Genomic DNA, 11,671 nt, shown 5'->3' with positions numbered 1-11,671 from the left:
TGAACATTTCAGGAGGGCACTTCCTGATTAGAGCCTTGTATCTCTCCCATGCCTCATAGATGGGTTCAGTGTCCATTTGTGTGAATGTTTGTACTTCAGTCTTCAACCTAATGATCCTTTGAGGTGGGTAAAATTTGGCAAAGAACTTACTCACTAGATCATCCCAATTGTTGATGCTGTCCCTTGGAAAGGACTCCAACCATTGAGTAGCTTTGTCTCTGAGAGAAAATGGAAATAACAGTAGCTTGTAGCTGTCAGGATGCACACCATTAGTTTTGACAGTGTCACAGATTCTCAAGAAAGTAGACAAGTGTTGGTTCGGATCTTCAAGTGGTCCTCCTCCATAAGAGCAGTTGTTTTGGACTAAGGTGATGAGTTGTGGCTTTAGTTCAAAGTTATTTGCATTAACATTTGGGGTAAGAATGCTACTCCCACAATGTCTAGGATTTGCAAATGTGTAGGAAGCCAAAACTCTTCTCTGTGGTGGATTGTTGTTGTTATTGGCTGCTCCTCCTGGTGGATTTATTGGGTTGGTTGAGTGTTCCTCCATATCTTGGAACTCTTCTTCTGAATCCTCTTTTCCAACAATGCCTTTCCCTCTTTTAGCTCTTCTTAATCTCCTTATGGTTCTTTCGTCTTGTTCACAAAAGGTGGGTATAGCTCCCCTTGTCCCTGACATACAAACAAAACATAAAAATCACACAAAATCAGAAAAGCAGTAACACTTCAATCCATTGCTGGAGTGAAATTTTAGTTAGCTTAAGCAAAAATTCAAACAGTTAGTGTGTTAGTTAAAAAGTAAAGAAATAGAAAAGAAAAAATGTTTGATCTAGATCTCCACTTCACTTAATCATTGTCAATCTAATCAATCCCCGGCAACGACGCCAAAAACTTGATGTGTTGGAAATGGAATTCCAACACCTAAACTCACCGGAAAGTGTACCAGGTCACATCAAGTAATAATAACTCACGTGAGTGAGGTCGATCCCACAGGGATTGAAGGATTGAGCAATTTTAGTTTAGTGGTTGATTTAGTCAAGCGAACAAGAGTTGATTTGAGTGGTTTGTAACTGACAGAAGCTAAATTGCATGAATTGTAAAGGGAAAGGGAAGAATTACAGTAAATTAAAGAGCAAAGGAAGTAAAGAAGTTGAATCTTAAAGTGCAAGTAATATAAATTGCAGAAACTTAGATTGCAAGAAATGTAAATATCTGAAGCTTAAAGTGCAAGAAATGTAAATTGCTTGAATTATAAAAGGATTTGGGAGTTGGGATTGCAGAAATTAAACAAGAGAAATTAAAATGATATTAAACAAATAAGTGGAATATGAAATAAAATTGCAACAGATCTAAACAGAAGAGAACAATTGCTTGAAAATCCAAACAGATAGCAAAATGTGGCTCAATTGCAATGGTTCAAGAGAAGTCAAAGATCTCAGGGTTAGAAGAGACTAGAGAACAAGTCTAGATCTCAATCCTTCCTTGATCCAACCAAGAATAATTGCAAGAGAAGTAGAAAAGTAAATTGCAGGAGAAGTAGAGAAGAAAGCAGTAAATAGAATTCAAATCCAAAAGCACAATTTCTTGAATTATGCAGACAATTAAACAGAGAGGGATCCCAAGGAGAGATTGAAACATAATTTCTTCAGTTCTCCACCCAAGATCCAAAACAAAGAGTAAAAAATTTAGAAGCAAGAACAAGGAAGAAGAGAGATCAATTCTCCTTCCCAATTCTCCAACTAGAACTCAGAGATCCAAAGTAAAAAAAAAAAAAAACTCTTAAAATTACAAGTGAAAATTCTAAAAGAAGAAAAAGGGTCCTTTCTAAATCAAAATAACACCTATTTATACACTTCCTAATTTGAATCTAAGAATTTGGGTGGGCTCTAAAATTTGGTGAAGAAATAAATTAATTTGGATTTTTGATGAATTTTTGGCCCATGTGCACCTCCCAGGGGAAAGCTCGGCTCTTGGCAAGAGCTTTGGCCAAGAGCTTTGGTTCCCTTCCTTGCCAAAGTGTGCGCGCCTTTCTTATTGTTACAAGGAAGTAAAGCTCTTTGCAAGAGCTCTAAGCTCTTGGCAAGAGCTTTCTCTTCATCCTTGGTGAGGTCCCAAGCTCGAACCATGGTGGAGGCAAAATTGGTTGCAAGTTCATGAAGAGTGCAGCGCTCCTTTTGTTTGAGTGAGGCTCCCACTTCGATTCCCAGTGAATGCATTTTGTGGAGCCAATTTTCTTTATACCTAGCAATATAAAGTAGCGCTCAGTTAAGTAGAGCAACTGAGCGCCCTTGCCCCCTTGGAGTAGCGCCTTCTTGTTATCCTTCAGGTGCAAGGTTCAAGTCGAAACTTGTGGAGTGCATTGGCAAACTATTTTTTCTTGAATTTCCTTGAGGCAAGTCCGAAAAAGCTCTTGGGGAAAGCTCTTGGCAAGAGCTTTGCTTTGAGTTTGCCTTGATTCCTTCTTCCTTGTAGCACTTGATTAAGCTCTTGGCAAGAGCTCTAGGCTCTTGGCAAGAGCTTGGCCTTTGATTTTTGAAGTAAAGCTCTTCGCAAGAGCTTTGTGCTCTTGCTCCTTGTTTTGAGCCACGCTTTTCTTCCTTGGGCCTATGCTTTCTTTCTTTCTTTGGATACACTTTTTGTTTCCTTTGGGCACGCTTTTCTTTTTTTTTTTTTCTTTTCTTCACCTTCAAAAAATCAAAACAACCAATCAAAGTATCACAACATTCACAAAGCTTAAAATTCATTTAAAAACCAATTAATTTTAGCTTAAACTTCATGATTTTGTGTCAATTAAAGGGTGGTTGATTGATTCAAAGAAACCATGCTATTCCACTCCAAATTACTAACTTACAATGCAAGAAAGTGCATAAAACCTAATGAAATAAGTGAAATTTGCTTGAAAAGCTAGCATATGATGACTTGTCATCACAGACAACTTGCAAAATCCCAAGTGTGCGTACGCACACCTCTCGTGCATACGCACGAGTCTCCACTTTGCTTTGGTCCATGCGTGCGCACGATAGCGTGCGTATGTAAGCATACCAGATTTCCTGGTTTTTAACACTTTTTGCAGAATCCTGTTTTTAGGCCCAAATTTTGAACGCGCATAACTTTTTTGTTAAAAATTATTTTTAGTTTGTTCTTTAAACGTCATAAACTTCAGGAATCCAATTGTTATTTAAAGCAAATTTTACAAGATTTGGGGTTCTGGAAGCTAGATTATGGCCTGTCGAAGTTGGTCCAAAAATAAATTTTTTTCCAAAAACACTAAACCTCCAATTTTCCAAAATTCTCAATTCAAAACCAATTGTTTCATAACCAAAACAGCCCCAAAAAGTTCCTAAATCATGTTCATATAATTTTCAATCACTCCACAATATACTAACATATAAATTCATCAATTTCTTACCACAAATCCCATCAAACACAATAATTTCATAAATACAAATCAATTCAACATCATACTCATCTCATACCTACAGATAAACAATAATTACATCAAGTCCAACCATTTTATTATCAAATTCGTTACATACATATGCCTCAATTTCATCAAAGCCAACCATTCAAACATTCTAGCCTATCTTAAGGCAACAAGCCTAAGTTTTCATGCAACATTATATATTAATTACGAGAAATCAAAACTATACCTTAGCCGATTCTTTCCTAATCCCGGAACACCTCTAAACCTTTCCTCCACAAGCCCCAAATCTCCAAATGTCAATTCTCCAAGCTCAAACACCAGAATTTTACTCCAAACCACCAATTGGACTCTAATTCAACATGAAACGCAATCTAATTCATATAACATCACCATAATTAACATAGGGTTACAAATTCTAATAATTCACAAAGGTTTAATAGTTTTTTTTACCATATTCATGGATTAATTGGAAAAAATCTAACAATTTTCTCAAGCTAATTCAACCCTAAAATACCAAAACATTAAATTTTTCAACGCCCATTAACTAAGGATCACGAACACATGGCCACTGACAGCTCCTCAATCGGAGATCCGGATTGAAAGTTATGGTTGATAGAAATGGGTTAAGGTTTGATGTGGCTCCCCTTTTGCTTCAGCATGAAAGGCAATAATGAAGGGGAGAATCGCTGAGTTTTTGTGTTTATATGTTGGGCCATGGGCCCAGTATGGATCCGGTCCAATCGGTTTGGCTCGTTGGCCCGGTTTTAGGCCAAAATCTTTAAAATTTATGTTAAAATTTGTATTTTTTATTATTTCTACTTCTCTAAACTATAAAATTTAATGTCTTAATTTTTTAAATAATAATTAATTTATTAGCTAATTATTTATTGATTTCTCATAGTTTACATAATACCCAACTAATTAGGAATTTTGTCCTAAAATTCAGATTCACTTATCTGAAAATAGGTGCGAGTAGTCTTGTCTTTTTTCTGATTCAAGCTCTCAAGTGTGTTCTTCAATTCCAGCCCGACTCCACGTAACTTTTACCAATGAGACTTCCTTCCCGCGCAGTCTCTTAACACTGGTATCATCAATTCGGACCGAAGTCACTTGAAGCGTCAAATCCACCCTCAATTGAAGTGATTCGGGTTTTAAGACATGACTGGCATCAGAAATGTACTTCCAAAGTTGCGAAACATGAAATACATCGTGCAGGTTCGAAAGATGCGGTGGTAGAGCTATTTGATATGCCAGTGGCCTAATTCTCTTCAGAATCTGAAATGGACCGATATAACGAGGATTCAATTTCTTTGTCTTGATCGCTTTACCCACTCCTGCTGTTGGAATAACCCTTAAGAATACATGATTACTTTCGTCGAATTCTAATGGTTTCCATCTCTGATAGGCGAGCTTTTCTGGGGACTCTGAGCAGTGAGAATTCTGTTTCGGATTTTCTTAATATGTTTTGTGGTTTCAGCTACTAACTCAGACCCCAATAGAGTTAATTCTCCACCTTCATACTAACGTAATGAAGATTGGCACTTTCTTCCATAAAGAGCCTCCTACGGAGCTATTCCGATGCTTGTTTGGTAACTGTTATTGTACGCAAACTCCACAAGCAGCATATAACGATTCCAGCTTGCTGGTTGGTCCAGCATACAAGCCCTCAACATATTTTCTTGGGTTGGTATCATCCTCTCTGGTTGACCATTAGTTTGAGGATGGTACGTAGTGCTTAGGCTCAATTGAGTCTTGAATGCTCTCTGAAATACTCCCAAAAATCTTAAAGTGAAACGAGGATCTCTGTCAAAAACTATAGTTGTAGGCATACCTTGCAATCTTACAATCCCATTGATATACAAACGGGCTAACTCTTCCAAGATATAGTTCATCTGAACAGGCAAGAAGTGAGCAGACTTTGCTAACCGATGAATCCATATTTGATGATGATTTTTTGTTAGAATTGAATGGATTTTCATCATATAAACTTGCACTTATTCCCTTGAATAGAATGCTTTTGAACTTCTGTCTCAAATTACGCTTGATTATGAAAATATGCTCTTTTGTGCCTAATTTAATCTATTTTATTTCATTTGCCTTCCATTCGATGCCTTGATGTTGTTTGTGAGTGATTTCAGGTGTATAAAGTAGGAATGGGTTGGAGAAAATGGAAGAAGAGCATGCAAAGTGGAGGAAACATGAAGAATCAAAGGAGATGAGTTCAGAGACGTGTGCGTGCGTACGACTGCTTGTGCGTACGCACAGCTGCCCAATCAGAGCGCGTGGATTGCTTCGAGCGCGTCGCGCGTCCATTCAAGCATCGCCTAGTGTGCGTGTGCACGGCTACTTGTGCGTACACACAGGACGGAATTTTCACAAGGTGTGCAGACGCATGCATCTGTGCGTCCGCACATGGCTTCATTAAAAGAGCACGTGACTCGCGATTTGGGGGCTTTAGAGGCCCATTTCTGAAGTCTTCTAGCTCATATTGGAGGGAAAAGGAGGGACATAACATATATATCATTAGTATAGTTTAGGAGTAGTGGTAGGAAGCTTTTAGTTTAGTTTTTCTCTAAGTTTTTCATCATCTCTATTAGGGTTTATATTAGGGTTTTACATTCAAGTGCCATTTCCATTTTTGATCTTGGATTTTGCTAGCTTTCATTGTAAGTATTCTCTTGTTATTACTCTTTATAGTTACATTGTTGATTCGTAGGAAAATAGATTTCTACGCAATAACTACCGACAAGTGCACCGGGTCGTATCAAGTAATAAAACTCACAAAAGAGTGAGGTCGATCCCACGAGGATTAACGGATTAAGTAATCATTAGTTAATTGATTTTCCTAGTTAGACGAGCAGATTCAAGTGATAAGCAGCAGGAATATAAATAATAGAAAAGTAAAGGAAAGCAAATAAAGTGCAGAGAAGTAAATTGACATAAATGTAAAGTGCTGGAAATAAATGACAGAAAGTAAAAGAAGAAAAATAAAATGAACATTGGGATCAAGAGATATTGCAATTCTCCGGATCAAGTTCATCCTCATCTCTTCCTCAATCAATGCATTCATTGATCTTCTTGGCAATTTTAAGTGATTGGATCCCAATGTCTTGGCTCACCAATCTCTCTAAGCTTGAACAATTTCCCAATGTCTTGGTTTAATTGTTCATGGGAAGAGATGAAGCTTGGTCACTGATTATACCACACACATTCATAGATCAAAGTATTGGTAGGATTAAATGCCACAATATCCATCCAACCCCCAACCTAATCCAATGTGAGAAAGCATTTCTAGCATGATTTCCTTATTCCTCTGTCAAGGTTCCGAGGAAATCCAATTATGAACAATTTCTCTATCGAGACAATTGTTCAATTGAATTATGATCGAAAGCTTTTTAGTAAGACCAAGAGAAAAGACAGAGAAAGGATGATGAAAATTACAATTGATCCATTAAATAACAATAGAGCTCTCTAACCCAACGAAAAGAGTTAGTTTAGTTCATTGCTCTATTCTAACATAGAAGAAATAAAATGCAGAAAATTGAGGAAGAAGAATTAGAATTCAAACAGAAATGGAAACTTTAAATTCATAATGGAAATTACAAACTAGAATTAAACTATAAGAAAAACAGAAAAGAAAAGAAAAGAAAAGAAACAAAAGTGCATGAAAGGTGTGTGTCAGGGGATGTGGATGCATGATTCTGGACTCCCTTCCAATCCAGAATGAGTCCTCCAATCCAGCTACTGCCTATATATAGGCTTACAAAGATGAAAATACAAATTACAAAATGAATTAAAATTTCTTAATCTAGATGCTTCTTGTGCCTTGGATTGAGTGATGTTTCATGGGCTCAGCTTGCTTGGATGATTCAGGGGTGTATTAGGGCCTTTAGTAATGTTGCAGCGTTAAAAATTGCTCCCCGACTCTATCTTCTGCGTTTGCGTCAACGTTGGCATGCAAACGTTCCCTCCAATGTTTTTCTAGTCACGCGTACGCGTGGGTGATGCGTACGTGTGACCCTTGTTTCTTTAACGTTGAGATCAACGTTGAAGATAGCGTTGCTGGGCCAACGTTCTACCCATGCATGTGCGTGGACGACGCGCACACGTGCCTTGTCAATTCTTCACTTCTCACGCGTACGCATGGGTGAGGTGTACGCATGGCTTGTCAATTTTTCTTCTTTTCACGCGTACGCGTGAGTGACGCATACGCATGGCCTCTGATTTTGCACTTCTCACGCGTATGCGTGGAGCATGCGTACGCGTGGCTATCGATTTTTCCAGGCCTCTTGTCGCGCACGTTGGGGGTAACGTTGGATCACCAACGTTCCCTCCAACGTTCCTTCTTCATTTTTTTTCATACAGCGTTGGTTCATTGCCAACGTTTACTCCAACGTTGCCACTAAAGTTGGCTCTCCAACTCTGCTTTCCCCTGCTTCTCTGCTTCTGTTTTGCCTATCAACAAATAAATAGGTGTATCAAAGTAATATACAAGATAATATCTACTATACTAAGTATGCTAATAATGCTCAAAATCATGACTTCACTTAGTGTGATCTATTCCAGCATATTTACCCTGTATATTAACTAAAATTCACCTATGCTTGAGATTTGATTCATGCAGAGATTTTTTATTCTTTTGCTCCTTTATCAACAAAATTTGTATGAAAACTAAACCAAAATCTAGTGAAAAAGCATAGAAAATAGGCTATGATGCCCTGGCATCAATTGTCATTACTCTTTCTTCTAATTCAAGTTATAGTTCAATTTTTCTTCTCTCTTGCAATTTCAATTTCTTGTTGATAAATTTGATGTTTGATGTTTGTTCATGCTTTCTTATGTTATTCTTGTTGATTGAGATCAATTGTTGCTTTTAGTTTCAAGCCTTTTCTCATTTTCTCCATGTTTAAGGTTTTTGCCCACCAAGTGTTTGACAAAATGTCAAACATGATTTTAGGCTAAATTTTTGGCTCTTGGCTTGGGTAAAGTGAGAAATTGGGTTCCTAGAGTTGGAATGTCCAACATTCAGTTTCAATCCTTGGATTGTTAATTGTTCTTGTTCCCACTAACGCTAATTTGTTGCTAAGGCAATTAGCAAGCAATTTAGGATTTGTGGGTTGAGAACACGTATGCTCATTTAACTTAATTTCCGATGTGAGGGTTGATCAAGTGAGACTAATCTATCATGATTGTCATAGTTGTGGTTCCAACAAGGAAAGGACCCTTAGCTCACTCCAAGCCAAGACTCTTTTTATGCTTTCAATCTTTCATACACTTCTATGTTAATCTCTTTTATACTTTACTTGTTTATATTATATAGTCGGTTCTTTAATTTCTTCATTAGTTCAATCATTACAATTTTGCATGTTATTTTATTGCTTTATATATTCATTTCTTCATTGATAACCCCTTGATCACTACAACCAGATTTGCACACTCATTGTTTTAAAGTACTCCTTGGGAGACGACTTGAGAGTCAAATACTCTCGGTTTTGAATTAGTTTTGAATTGTGACACATCTTGTGAGTTTCCAATTTAATTGATGGCCAACTTGTTGGGTTATGACTATACTTACAACGTCAATTCCATTTTGGATAATCAAGTTCCTAACCCATGCATTTGGGGCTTCCGTCAAATTTTGGCGCCGTTGCCAGGGAGTTCACTTTAAGTGCAATGAGTGCTACAATTTTGGTTGTTGTAAATATGTGAATAGTGTAAATACTTTTTTTGATTTGCTACTTGGCATTAATTGTAGATACTACTTTTCTCTTTAGTTAGTCTTAGTAGCCGTTGATTGTTAAGTTAGTTCTTGTTTACTTACCTAATTTTATTTTTCCTTTCATAATTGCATGGTTTTATTGCCTCCTCAGTTAAATGACACGGTCGCTTCCAGACCCGAGCTTGGCCACTTTTGATCCAGAAATCGAAAGAACTTTAACTCATATAAGGCAAGTTCGGTGCCGGCTAGCTTTTGTGAATAGTAAATCGGGTTCCCTTGAGGAGTAACTATCACCAACCATCTGTGACCATCATTCTCCAATCAACGAGGAGACTCTATATTCATCTGTGGGGAGTACTGAATTCTCTTTGAGTGACTCAGGTGACACCGTCATGGCAGGAAGAATCACCCTGAAGGAGGCCGGAGCTCCTGATCTTGACTTGCAACCACTTCAAATTTTGTATCCAGCTTTAGATCCAAATTTTGAGCTCAAGTCTGGCATGATAAACTTGCTTCCCAAATATAATGGACTACCTGGGGAAGATCCTCTGAAGCATCTAAAGGATTTCCAAGTTGCATGTGCAACTGCGAGAAGAAATGGGGCGGATGAAGACGCAGTGTTGGTCTTCGCTTTCCCTTTCTCTTTGGAGGGAAAAGCAAAGGAGTGGTTTTATACTCAATCTGGTGAAGTTAGATCCAATTGGGACTTGTTGCGTAAAGAATTTTTGGAAAAGTTCTACCATCCTCAGAAAATAGACAAGCTGTGAAGAGAGATCTCTTGCATTGTGCAACGAGATGGTGAGACTTTGTATGAATACTGGGAGACATTCAAGAAGTTGCTGGAGGCTTGCCCTCACCACCGGATTGATGAGTTGGTTCTTATCAGTTATTTCTGTCAAGGAATGCACCACCAAGATAAGCTTCTCCTAGATGCCGCGAGTGGAGGATCATTGACCAAAAACAAGACCGCTGCAGAAGCATGGGAAGTTATATCAGACTTGGCAGACTTAACTCAGCACTCAAGGGCAAGGAGTCCACAACCAAAAGCTTTGAGTAAAGTTTCTCCCTCCGGGGATGCCATTTTGACCAAGACCCTCGGTGAGATGACAATCTTGTTGAGACAAATCACCCAAGGGAAACAAATTTCTCAAGCTTTGATAAATGCTCCACCTCAATCTCCAAGGATCGAAGGACCATCAAGGATATGTGGTGTTTGTGCTTGTAACACTCATTACACCGATGAGTGCCCTCAACTCCAAGAGGACACTACATTGGCGGTAGCCAACCCTTATCAACAAAGACCCAATTACAACCAAGGATCCTACCAACATGGAGGCAATCAAAACTAATGGTGGAGGGATAATTCAAATCAAAGGTGGAACCAAGCTCCTCAAGCTCAACCCAACCAAAACGCTCAAGTCTACTACCATCAACAACTCCAAGGTCAACCATAATACCAACAACCCTACCAACAACCTCCACAATCTCAACCTCAAGGGAAGTACCTACACCCACATAGTAGGTCTAGCCCTCCTCAAGTTAACCAAGCCCTTCCCTCCAATCAACCTCACATGAATGACACAATTCATACCTTCATGCAAGAGCAACGAGAGTTCCATAAGAAACAAGAGGCATATATGGCTACGATAGCCGAAGCCCTTTCCCGTTTAACTCTCCCTCCTCAAACCGCACAAAACACCCAACAAGCTTCAACCTCGAGTAGTTTACCCTCCCAGCCTCAACCCAACCCTAAGGGTAGCATCAACACCATTGCCCTTAGGAGCGGCACTAAATTGGATAAGAATGTTTCTATACCTACAGAGTTGAGTGAGGAGACAAACACTGAAGAGGTAGGAGATGAAGTGGAAGCGACGAGGGATGAAGAAAAAAGTGTTGCCAAAAGTGAGGAAGAACCACCCAAGGTCAAGGAGTCAAAGAGAAAGACCTTGCTTGAAAAGCCTTTGCCCATTCCATTCCCAACCTTAGCCAAGAAGGCCAAGAAACAAGAAGAGCTTGATCCCACTATGGTGGAAGTTTTTAAGAAGGTTGAAGTCACCGTCTCCCTCTTCCAAGCCATTCAACAAGTGCCAAAATATGCCAAGTTCCTTAAAGATGTTTGCACTCACAAAGACAAGCTTGGAAACCTCAACAAAAAGCTGGTAGATGATTCTATCTCTTATTTACTTCCTGAAAAATACAATGATCCCGGCCCATGTTTGGTTACTTGTTTGATTGGTGGGATGAAGTTCATGGACTGTATGTATAATTTGGGAGCGTGTGTAAGTATTATGCCACTCCCTATTTATGAAAGATTGAATTTGTCACCCCTAAAGAGGTCCGGGGCAAGGTTTGTGCTAGCCGATAAAAGTATTGTGTCAGTTGTGGGGATTACAGAGAATGTGCTAGATAATATTCAAAGATTGCTCTTTCCAGTTGATTTTCACATTTTGGAGACTCCTCCCATTGACTCTAACAAGCCATCGTCCATACTCCATGGAAGGCCATTCTTAAAGATGGCCCGCTTCAAG

General features: G+C 38.7%; 1 non-coding gene across 1 annotated transcript; it reads right to left on the bottom strand.

The window, feature by feature from the left end:
• Nucleotides 1-9,901: 9,901 nt before the first annotated feature.
• Nucleotides 9,902-10,008, bottom strand: LOC148581230 (small nucleolar RNA R71). Its single transcript, XR_015896385.1, has one exon. It is a non-coding gene; the product is annotated as a small nucleolar RNA R71 (small nucleolar RNA).
• Between the last annotated feature and the right edge of the window lie 1,663 nt (nucleotides 10,009-11,671).

This window comes from Arachis ipaensis, chromosome B10, assembly GCF_059453495.1.
Source record: "Arachis ipaensis isolate K30076 ecotype BB chromosome B10, ASM5945349v1, whole genome shotgun sequence".
NCBI classification, from domain to species: Eukaryota; Viridiplantae; Streptophyta; class Magnoliopsida; order Fabales; family Fabaceae; genus Arachis; species Arachis ipaensis.
This window is presented reverse-complemented; position numbering and strand designations above follow the sequence as displayed.